General features: G+C 40.5%; 1 protein-coding gene across 1 annotated transcript in view; it reads left to right on the forward strand.

The window, feature by feature from the left end:
- The first annotated feature begins 10,736 nt into the window (after positions 1 to 10,736).
- Positions 10,737 to 12,108, forward strand: part of LOC111143034 (phosphodiesterase 4B) — a 571,923-nt gene continuing 570,551 nt past the window's right edge. Inside the window, exon 1 of the mRNA XM_022496458.1 lies at positions 10,737 to 10,805. The gene's annotated coding sequence lies outside the window, so the exon portion shown is untranslated. The remainder of the gene's footprint in view (positions 10,806 to 12,108) is intronic.

A 12,108-nucleotide genomic window follows, 5' to 3' on the forward strand; every position in this document is an offset into this window, starting at 1 on the left:
TGTTATGGCAGCTCAAGCAAACTAAGACAATTCTCATGTAGCTCCAGAAAACGAGGGTCCAATAACTACAACGATGGACTAATTTTTGCCATGTCTTAATTCACAGTTGAACTTGAACATCTGTACCTTAACTCTAAGCCACTGTAGCCACATTATAGCTGTGCTTTCTCTTGAAGAGTCAGAAAAAGCCAGAGGCTCAGCTGAAAGTCCCTTGGCAAATTCTGTGTTGGACTGGTCAGAAGCCGAATGTGATACTGGATAGTTGTTGGCAGTCTTGGTGCTCCTCCTGCTCAACACTGTATTCTAGGTACTCAGCATTGTTCATGGAACACGGGACTGTTCGATATGTTTTATGTTTGATGAATGTTGACTGAATGAAGGAACATGGAGCAAAGTCTTCTTTTGTAATATTGATCATTAAATAAGCTTTTCTTCTTTTCTGTTTTTTTAAGGCTTACTTTACAGTGTTGTCATTAGAAATGAGGATGTTCTCTGCCCTTCCCTGCCTACAGAGTTCGCATGATGACGTGTAAATGAGCTCATTGGAGATACATATGCTACATTCAAATTGGTATTTGTCACAATACTGTTTGTTGTTTGTAGGATTAATAGTGCTTGTATCCAGACTAGAAGTTACTACCCAAAATCATTTGGTAAACATTCATCACTATAAATTCTTCTGGAAATGGTAAGAAAATACAATTTTAAGTCAATGTAAAACTGTGGTTTGAAATCATGTTAAGAATTCTCCAAATTCTTAAATAATGGCTTAATTGCTATATAAAAGATGGGAGGATTGGGTTGGTTTCATTATGGCCAAGCAAATTGATTCTTTTCACTAGTCTGGAAATAAGTGAATGACTCAAATTTATGCCAAGCGCTTTACGCGTATTTTCTCACTCAATCTTCCAACAGTTCTCTGGAGTACATAGTATTGTACATATTATGAATAACCACATATTCAAGACTATATAAAATCCTGGCAACTTCTACTGCCGGGAGACTACTGTATATCCCAATATAGCCAAGACTGTCAACTTTAGTAACACTGCTACTCTTCTGGGTCTTGCCGATGAAATTAGTGGACTTTCCAACTTTGTATGTTGCAATCTGTGTGAGTGCTTAGATTACCAGGAATAACTGAAGTTTATTTATGAGGTAGGTTGTAGAGGAAAACATGAAGATCTGAATTGCCTTCAAGCTGTGTTTTTACTTCAAAATAGGTCACTGTCTGTTTAGACCCACTTTCTCAAAGAATGGGTCACAGAGGTGAAACCAGAACAAGTCTGCAATTTCCCAGACCACACATGACCCTGTTCTTCCAGTATTCACTATGACCCTGACTTTAAATTTTTGCCAGATGGCTGTCTGTGAGATGAGCTGGATGTCTTTCTAAGCCTGGCATGACCAGGGAATGACTCTTGGTTTTGGACCGAGAGCATTGAACTTGAAGCGTTGAACTTGAAGATGCTGCCAGTTCATTACGTGGCTAGGCTTAACTTCAGACTTTTAAAGTCAGCCCATCTTGGCCTAGTCTAATATAAAAGAGCATTTAAATAGGGCTATGGGTAAATACATCATTTATGTAGAAGTTGTCATTCCTTTTTTTTTTTTTAAAGATTTTATTTATTTATTTGACAGACAGAGATCACAAGTAGGCAGAGAGGCAGGCAGAGAGAGAGGGGGAAGCAGGCTCCCTGCCGAGCAGAGAGCCCGATTCGGGGCTCCATCCCAGGAGTCCGGGATCATGACCCGAGCTGAAGGCAGAGGCTTTAACCCACTGAGCCACCCAGGTGCCCAAGAAGTTGTCATTCCTTTTGACACTTGAATATATGATTAATTAATAAAAAAGGAAGACTACGCACCTGAAATAACCACATGAATCATGCCTGCTAACATGATTATACCCTGCATGTGGAAATTAGTTTGACCTTTTCATAAAAAGAAAGTACGTGTAGTACTATTATTGTTCTGTGGCACCACACATTCTTCCCCCCAATGTTAAAGAGAGGATGACAGATAAAAACACAAACGCCTAATGACTTTTAAATTTATTTTATTTAATCTGTAGATAGCTAATAATTATCATGATTTTCAAATCAAATTTTATAAAAGTTCACTGAAAAGCCAAGGTTACCCATGTCCCAGATCCCCACCCCATTCCCAGAGGTGACCACTTTTATTTGTTGGGTATCCTGTCAGAGATTTTTTAAAATGCATAGTCAATTAAGACAAATATATATTCTTACTTTTATCCTGTTGTTACTTAAACGTAACCTACTTCTTTTTTTTTTTTTTAACTTAGTAACAGGTCATGGAAATTTTTCATAGTAATATACTTTCTTTTATTTTTTGTATCTGCATAGTAGTATCCCATTTTAAGACTGTATCTCTGTTAAAAAACATTGGAGTTGTTTCCAATCTTTCATTATTCCAGACAAGGTTGCAAAAAATAAATTTGTATAGTATTCCCAGATATGCTTTCAGAATTTCTACAAATAGTGACAGTTTTACAGCTTTAATTCCAATGTTTTTATCTCTATTTTTTTTTTCGGCATCCCAAGGTTTTTTATTTAGTTTTAAAAAATCTTTTCTTAAAGTTTTTTTTTTTTTTAAGATTATTTATTTATTTGACAGAGAGAGACACAGTGAGAGAGGGAACGCAAGGAGGGAAAGTGAGAGAGGGAGAAGCAGACTCCCCGCTGAGCAGGGAGCCCAAGCAAGTGGGGCTCAATCCCAGGACCCTGGGATCATGATCTGAGCCGAAGGCAGATGATTAATGACTGAGCCACCCAGGCACCCCTAAATCTTTTCTTAAAGTTTTTATTTAAATTTTGTTGTTTATATCTTTAATTTCTTCCTTGTCGCACTGATTTATAATCCCAGAATAATGTTTAAAAATAGTTGTAACGCATCATCGTCCTTTCCCTTACTTTAGTAGAATTTCCTTTAATGTCTTATCTTTAAACATGGCTTTTAGACCGAGACGAGCATATTGTCTTGTTAAGAAAGTATTCATATGTTCCTAGATAATTGAGAGTTTAAAAAAAATCAAGAAAGGAGTGTTGAATTTTTCAAAGACCTTTTCAGTGTCCCTAGAAATAACTCTACGTTTTTTGCTCCTTAGATCTTTCCATATGATTATTTATCTAATGAATTTACTAATGTAAGGAATTATTCTTACATTCTTAGATTCTGAATTTATGGTAAGAGTGATCTATAAGTTTGCTTTATGGTCAAACTTTGTTAGATTTTAATTTCAATGTCACTTACTTTATAACATTTAATTGAAAATATTTATTCTTTTTATGCTTCTTAAGAACTTAGGCATCATAACAATTATCCACTTTTTAAATTGACTGTATCCCTTATGCTGTACTTGTTTATTCCTGTGACTTATTTATTTTATAAGTGGAGGTTCATGGCTCTCAGTCTCCTCTGTTTCGTCCATTCCCAACCTACCTTCCCTCTGGCAACCACCAGTTTGTTCTCTGTATTTATGAGGTCCATTTCTGGTTTTTGTTGTTGTTGTTGTTATTGTTTGTTTTGTTTTTTAGATTCTACATATAAATGAAATCATATGGTGTTTGTCTTTTTCTGTCTGATTTATTTCACTTGGTATAATATCCTCTAGGTCTATCCATGTTGTTGTAAATGGCAAGATTTTATTCTTCTTTTAGTCGAGTAATATTTTATGTGTACATATGTATATCATATCTTATTGTCCATCCATCTATCAGACACTTAGGTTGTTTCCATATCTTGGCTATTGTAAATAGTGTGACCATAAATAGAGGGGTCCATATATCTTTTCAAATTAGTGTTTTTATTTTCTTTTGGGAAATACCCAGAAGGGTAAGTACTTTGTAGTATGGTATTTCCATTTTTAATTTTCTGATGAACTTGTATACTGTTTTCCATAGTGGCTACACATTCACGTTCCTACCAACAGTGCACCAGGGTTCACTTTTTGCCACATCCCTGCCAATGCTTGTTATTTCTTGTCTTTTTGGATCCTAGCCATTCTGACTAGTACATGGTTATACCTCATTGTGGTTATCAGCTCTTTAAATAATTTGGTAAAATTCCACTTTGAAGATCATATTGGCTTGGTAATTCATTGGAGGAGGATGAAGGATTGACAATTTTTACGATTTCTTCTCTTTGGATTTTCTATGTCCTCTAGGGACAGTTTGGGTTAATTATATTTTCCACTAAAAGTATTCATTTTACCCAAGTTTTCAAATGTATTTTTCTATCTACGGTATGCATTTATAATGGAGCAATAGATCTTTCATATTACAATAGTTTGTAACCACTAAATCTCCACACTCTTAACAAATTTTTTAAAGTTTAATTTCTCTCATGGGGAGAAACTTAATTTTTCTCTTAGGAGGAACAAAAATGAAAAAATGTTGGAGACACATGTAGTATGTTCAAATATTTTAAGATTATTTTAACATTTTCTGTTTCTGTTTTTTAAACCCTTTAACCTTTCAAATTTTTTTATATTTGTATATTTTTTCTTGATTAATGATAATTTCAAATATTTTCATAATTACAAAAAAACAGCTTTTGGGGTTATGTATTAATTCTAATCACTGTCCTTTCTTTTATATGCTCATTATTTGTTCTTCTAAACTACTTTTTTTCTCCTGTTTTCCTTCTGTTTTTTAAATAGTGTTTTTCTATCTTTTTCAGTTGGTGCTTATTTAATTAATTTAGCTAACACTGTGTCACAGAATTCTGATGAGTAGTGTTTCATTTATCTTTTCTAGAAAGTCTATAATTTTGTTCATAAGAGTACTTAAGAGAGTTTTTTGTTTATTTGTAGGTATGGAGATTTTTGTTTTTCTGATTTTCCTCTTAATTTCTAATTGTATTGTGATTATGGAATATTGTTCATGACTCCTTATTTTCAAATTTTATTAACATTTTCTCCATGGCTTGATATATGCTTATATTTTATGAATATGATATTAATCTTTAAAAAAGCATACAATCTTTACTTTTGAGACACAGCCCCTGATATATCTCAGATCAGTGGGATGAGTAAAATTACTTTATTTTTGATCTCCTTTCTATATCTCTTTCTGTCTCTGTAGTGTAAAATTGTCATATAAGTTGTTGCTATGATGCATTTATATCATAGATACTCATAACTTTCACATCTTCATTGTGAATTTGCTTCTTGTGTTATAAAGTATCATTCTTGTCTCATACAATACTTATTTGTCCTAAATCCAACTAGTCTGAAATTAAGATCAAACTTTTGCTCTTTAATTATTATTTCTTTATGTTTGTGTGTGGATGGAGCATTGTTCAGGTAAAACTTCGATTTCCTTTCGTTATCAACCATTCTGAATCTTTATTTCTAACTTATCTGTCTACAGTATAAAGTTTACTTTTAATGCAATTTGAAGAGCCTTTTATTTTTTTTTAAGATTATTTATTTATTTATTTGACACAGAGAGAGAGATCACAAGTAGGCAGAGAGGCAGGCAGAGGGTGTGGAGGAAGAAGCCTCCCAGCTGAGCAGAGAGCCCGACGCAGGGCTTGATCCCAGGACCCTGAGACCATGACCTGAGCCGAAGGCAGAGGCTTAACCCACTGATCCACTCAGGTGCCCCTGAAGAGCCTTTTAAAGAATAACTTGCTTTAGAAGTATTTGTGTCAATTATTGGATACATTTGTGTGTGTGTGTGTGTGTGTGTGTTTGTGTGTGTGTGTACATATATCTGTATAGTTCCTCTATCTATGAAGGTATGCATTAAGGTATGTATTTTCCGGGCGCCTGGGTGGCTCAGTGGGTTAAAGCCTCTGCCTTAGGTTCAGGTCATGATCCCCGGGTCTTGGGATCAAGCCCTGCATTGGGCTCTCTCGGCGGGGAGTCTCCTTCCCTTCCTCTCTCTCTGCCTGCCTCTCTGCCTACTTGTGATCTCTGTCTGTCAAATAAATAAATAAAATCTTAAAAAAAAAGTTACGTATTTTCTTTCTAGTGTATATGTTTATATTAATTTTTCATATTATGGTCATAGTCCTCTATTATTTTAGATATTATTAGTTATGAACAATGATAAATTAGTATACATTTTCCTTTTTTCCTGACTCTACCCTATCATATTTTCTTTAAAACATTAAATTTCCTAGGGTGCCTGGGTGGCTCAGTTGGTTAAGCAACTGCGTTCAGCTCAGGTTATGATCCTGGAGTCCTAGGATGGAGTCCCACATCAAGCTCCCTGCTCGGTAGGGAGTCTGCTTCTCCAGCTGACCTATCTCCTCTCATGCTCTCTCTCTCTCTCTCTCTCTCTCAAATAAATAAATAAAATCTTAAAAAAAATTAAATTTCCTAGTGTTTATTTTTGCACTGTTATGCACGTTTAGTGTACTACTTATATGTCAACTTTAAATGACCTTTTCAACCTCAGCAGTTATAGATAAGTCAGTCAGTGAATGTGCTCCAATTACCACCATCTTTTTCCTTTTCCTTCCGAATATTTGACTTGTGTCATCCCTATACTTTTGAAGTCTATAACATTTATGCATTTTTAATAGTCTAAATTTTAGAATACAAGTATATTCATTGTTTACCGTGAGTCTTTTTAAGAAAGCTTCCTCACATTTAAGATTCCTCAGAATAGTCTTTGATTTTTAATGTTTTAAACATATGGTCTTTATACTTGATGAACAACTTGGCTAGATATAAAATACTGAGATCATGTTTTCTTGCCTCGAGAAGCTCATGTTTTTTTCCATTGACTTTCCTTTGGAGAAGACTGAAGTGAAGTTGACTTATTTTTCCTTATACAAGACTTGATCTTTTTGCTTTTCTGCTTCAAAGATTCTTTCATTAGAGAGGAAAAATAAAACAACACAAAATCAGGGAGGGAGACAAACCAAGAGACTCTTAACCATAAGCAACAAACTGAGAGTTGATGGAGGGGAGGGGTTGGGGGGATGGGGTGAGGGATGTTAAGGAGGGCAGATGATGTAATGAGTACTGGGTATTATATAAGACTGATGAGTCACCGACCTCTATCTCTGAAACTAATAATACATTATGTGTCAATTAATTGAATTTAAATTAAAATAAAATTAAATTTCAATAATTTGTTAGCATATGTCTTTGCTTAACCATTGTGAATCAACTTTCTTTATTTTTTTTTTAAAGATTTTATTTATTTATTTGACAGAGAGAGATCACAAGTAGATGGAGAGGCAGGCAGAGAGAGAGAGAGAGAGGAGGAAGCAGGCTCCCCACTGAGCAGAGAGCCCGATGCGGGACTCGATCCCAGGACCCTGAGATCATGACCTGAGCCGAAGGCAGTGGCTTAACCCACTGAGCCACCCAGGCGCCCTCAACTTTCTTTAGTACACGGTGTTTGCTTTCAATATGGAGATTTGAGACTTCTGTTCTAATTTCAGGAAAGTTCTTTTATAATTTTGAAAGTATTTGCTCTGCCTCTGAAGGTCTTTGAAAGAAAACTGCTAAGGTTTTCTTCTGCAGAGATTCCAATTATAGGTATGTTGGCTCTGTATCGTATTTCATTTATTGTTACCATTTTCACACAACGCTTAAAAATATATTTCTCTTTATTTTCACTTAATTTTGACCATTCTTCTTATATATGCCTTTGCTGTCTTTTTTTCTTACTCATTCTCAGTGCTTATTCCCTTCTGTGTTTCTTCCAATATTGTCTCCATTTCTGTGATGGTTTGGTCCTTTTTTCCTCCTCATATCTGATTTATATCAGCTCACTTCATCCTCATCTCTTTCTTGAGTTTCTGCATTTATGCTTCACCACATTGGACAATATATTATATTGCTTCATTAACATAATGGGAAATATATTTCATTTAGGGAGTCAGTATAGCTTAATGAAAAAGAGCACAGATGCTGGAGAAATACTACGTATAGTCACAATTTTCACTGGCTCTGTGGCAATTTTTTCTCCCCCCACATCTTCTGGTAACTTTGATGCTCCTTTTCAGAATCTTTCTTTCTTTTTTATAATTTATTTGACAGAGAGAGATCACAAGTAGGCAGAGGGGCAAGCAGAGAGAGAGAGAGAGAGAGAGAGAGAGGAGGAAGCAGGCTCCCCAGGACTCTGAGATCATGACCTGAGCTGAAGGCAGAGGCTTAACCCACTGAGCCACCCAGGCAGCCCCAGAATCTTTCTTATAGTATCTTTGTATCCTTTCTGTGCCAGTTTCTTCTTTATCACTACTCACTCCTGAATGAATTATATTTCTTTGTAGAAAGCTCCTGAAATGGAGGATTCGAGGTAACTTTCCTGTTCTCTCAATCCAAAAGCTTACTTTCTGTGGCAAATTGTTATATTAATGACCCCCAACATTTGACACTTCCCCATACCCATGCCTTATGTAGCCCCCTTCCTCTTACATTGACTTTAGACTTAGCTATATGACTTACTTTAGCTAATGGGATGTTAGCAAACATGGCATGGGCAGAAGCTTCAAAGGAGCATGAATATTGGAGCCTACACTCTCTCTTGCTACTATGAACTCTTCCAACTCCACGTGAAAAAGCCTGAGCTAGCTGCCTGGACCTGCCCCAGTCCTCCCTTCCGAGGCCCAAATACATGAGTGAGACCTGCTGAGTGGGACACCACATGAAGCAGAAATAAGCCAACCCAGTTGAGCCCATCCTAATTTGTCACTTCATTCAACTGTAGGCAAATAATTGGTAGCTCCTAAGCCATTGTTTTGGGGGAGTTTGTCATGTGGCAATAGATTATAGATTCACTTTTATTGCTGCCTCCCAAATAGTCTGCTTCCTGTAATTATGGCTTTTCTGTAGACTCACTCCCTCTAAGTCTCTGAGGTAAATTTGGCTCAGGAGATCATCTGCCAACAGTGCTGTGCTCCCCAGTTCTTAAAGACCAGGAATAGGTCTTCTACATCTCACGGTGATCACCTTGTCCTCAAGGATCATAGTTTTGCTGTCCCTCTGATCTGATGCTAGTGGGTTCCCTGGAAACTCTCTGTGTCTCTTCTGCCCATCTCTGTGCCTCTTCTGCCTTACTTGTCCTGCTCTTGCTCCACTTCTGTGAGAGACATCACTGCTTTCACAGTTTAAGGTAAGCCCTTTACTTTCAGGAAACATAATTTTGCTGGTACTTTCTGAAGTCCTTACGGCTGGTTCTCTTTGACTCTTCCTGGGCCTTTTCCATATGACTTCTGCCCAAATGCAGCTGCTTTTAGCAACCTTTACAAGGAGTTTGGAGTTTGTCAGTCAAATCTGTATTATAGGTTTGCTGAAAATGGTGTTTAACATTTTTTCCATTCTCTTTGTTTATATATTTTCTAGGGAGAAGGGGGAAGGATATTTTAATAGATGACATCATCTTCATACAGGAGTCCATTTAATCCTTATTTGCAACCAGAACCCTTTAGACATGTTTTTCCAAAGGTGATGTAGTAACCTTCAGTGCTTTAGTAATCACTAAGACCTTTCAAAATTCTCATATTCACAGGGGGAGCATGCCACTCAATCTGATTCTTTTTTTGTTGGTTGAATCACAATTTAGGTTGCCATCCCACACTCTGTTCGGGCAATGGTCTCTTTCTATTTAATAAGTCTGACTAATTAATCCTCACTGTAGCTCAGGAAAAAGAGATTATATTGTCATCATTTTTGAGACAAAGACTGTGACAGAACCATGACTGCATTGCAGGATTTATGGGCTTCCCTCCTGATGCCTATTGCCTCACTATTATTAATTTTGGCTTTGGGCTCAATGTCAAGCTAATAGATAAATAGACAGTATAGAACATAAAGCAACAGGTCCAAAAAGGCAACATTTCAGCTTTGGAGAGCTAGGTGTTCCACACTCCAAGTGCTGGTATTTGGAAATGTTTCCTCCCAAACCACCAAACCACCAAGGGGAAACAGGGCAGGGCAGGAGTTCAGGAAGTCCCTCCACTGATAAGCTTTCAGGTGTGACTTTCATTGTGTGGGTATGTGAGGCTGGTTTGGTTAATCGGTGAATGACAGAAGGTTACTGTCACTTCTTTGGCAAGCTTCTATTTGCCTTTTAATATACAGTTCAGAAGGGATCAAATTCCCTGATCTATTTCCATTCCAACTAGAGAAAATTGTCTCCCCTAGTGTAGTTGGTATATGCTTCTGTGTGTAATATTGTATTGTCCATTTTGGGGCTTTCATAGTAGCTTCTCCTGCTAGGCAATGAGCTTCCTGGGTGCAGGGACTGTGGCTCTAATCATGTCTGTATGCCAGCACCTGGCACAGTGCATTGTGCTCAGTGCAAAATGGGTGTGCCATAATGTTTATTGGAATAAATTGAGAAATAGACCAATTTTATCCATTAAAGCATTAAAGTCTTTCTGGTTTTTAGATACTTGTATAGTTCCATATGCAAAGTTACTGTATCTCTGTCTCTTTTCCTCCCCAGCTTGCTTCTCTTTTTCTCTGACTGAAAGAGCTGGACCACTGGGGAAATGGAAACCTGTGTATTCCCACATCTCCCACCCCCCCCCCCCCGCCCCTCCCCCCAGTCCCTCCCCCCAATCCCTCCCCTCCAAGTGGCAGGCCCCCACCCAACTGTGCTCTGTCAAACTGGGGCAGTCAGGCTCCCAGGAGCCTGTTGCTAGATCTTTGCAAATGCCCAAGTTGTGAAACCCACTCCTAGGGTGCCTTGGCGGAGTGCCTCCTTGGAGGTGAGCTGACCTACTGTTTCCGTAGCACTGTGTTTATCTACTCTGGAGCTCCTTTGTGCAACAGGAGAGCTGTGGGTTCTCACCCTCACACCGGCCACTTCCACGTAATTTGCCCCGCTTGCTCCCTTGCCTTCCTTCCCTCCTCCGTCCCCCCACCCCCAGCCCACCAGCTCGGAGTGCTCCCCTCCCTATCCCTTTTTGTGTAACCCGTGGCTGCGGAGCTTCTAGTACTGTATTCATGGCAGATGAAGAGAGAGTGACTGACACGTTCCAGGGACAGCGAATCGCAGAGAGCGCGGGCGGCAGGGGGAGGGTGTGTAGTGGCAGACGGCCGCTGGGATTATGAATGGGGGCGGGGGGGGGGTGCTGGTGAGTGTGGGGTTCAAACCGGGATCTTCGGCATCCGGCTTTGGATAGGCACGCAGGGCTGTGCGTAATCCTTCAGCTCTGGTTCAGGAGACGCGTTGAGCTCCTGGCTGGGAGTGAGGGTTATTTTGCAAAACTCCCTTAGTATCGTGCAGCAGAGTACTGCGGGAGGTCGGCGAGGTAGGTGGGGGAGGAAAAGAAGCGGGTAGGGAATCGGGGAAAGGCCAGTCCGCTGGGGACGGTGCGCCTTGCTCCGAGAATTGACAGGTGGTGGCCTCAGCAGTTACAACCTACTACTAGCATCTAGTCCGTGCAATATGATCACATTGTTATTCCCCGCACCGGGCGGAAGAGCGCAGCGCGGCAGAACAAGTGCCACCGGCGAGCGGTCTCCCGGGGGAAGGGTGGGCTACTGGGGGTACAGAGAGGGGGTTTGGGGGGGCCAGCGGAGGCGGCGCGAGCTTGGGCGCTTTGCGGCCGTCTGCACCGCCTGGGCCGGGGTCTTCCATGCCCGGCGACCCGCCGGTCCGCGCGCGCGCGCGATCAGCGACCACCCCCGGCTCGTGCGCCCCTTTCCGGGGCTCCCGGCCCCGCCTCCGCGGCTGCGGGCTGCTTGTAGCCGGCGGGGCTGCACGCGAGCGGCGCGCGGACGTCCCCCACCGGCTATCGTGCCCCAGGGAGCGCAGGGCACGGACGAGCCGAGGCGGGCGGAGCCGCGGCGGTGCACCAGAGGCGCTCCGACAGGAGGAGGGCGGCTTCCGCGAGGGCAGCCGGAGGTAAGGGCTGCCCCGGAGGCTGCGGGCTTGTTTTCCTCCTTCCCTTACTTCATCAAACAGCGAAGCCGAAATGGAGAGTGTGGGGTGCTGTGGGCCGATGGGGGGCGAAGAGGGTTTGGGGCCGCGCCAGGGTGGTCGCTTTGAGGGCGTCGTTGGTGTCCCTTGGAGGAAATCCGCCAACCGGCCCTTCTTCGCTCCCTCCTTCTCTGCCTCTGCCTCCGCCCTTGAACCGCCTGGCTAACCCCTGAGCCAGAGAGAGAGAGAG

The sequence above is a fragment of the Enhydra lutris genome, unplaced genomic scaffold, assembly GCF_002288905.1.
Source record: "Enhydra lutris kenyoni isolate GAN:26980312 unplaced genomic scaffold, ASM228890v2 scaffoldscaffold9, whole genome shotgun sequence".
Classification (NCBI taxonomy): Eukaryota; Metazoa; Chordata; class Mammalia; order Carnivora; family Mustelidae; genus Enhydra; species Enhydra lutris.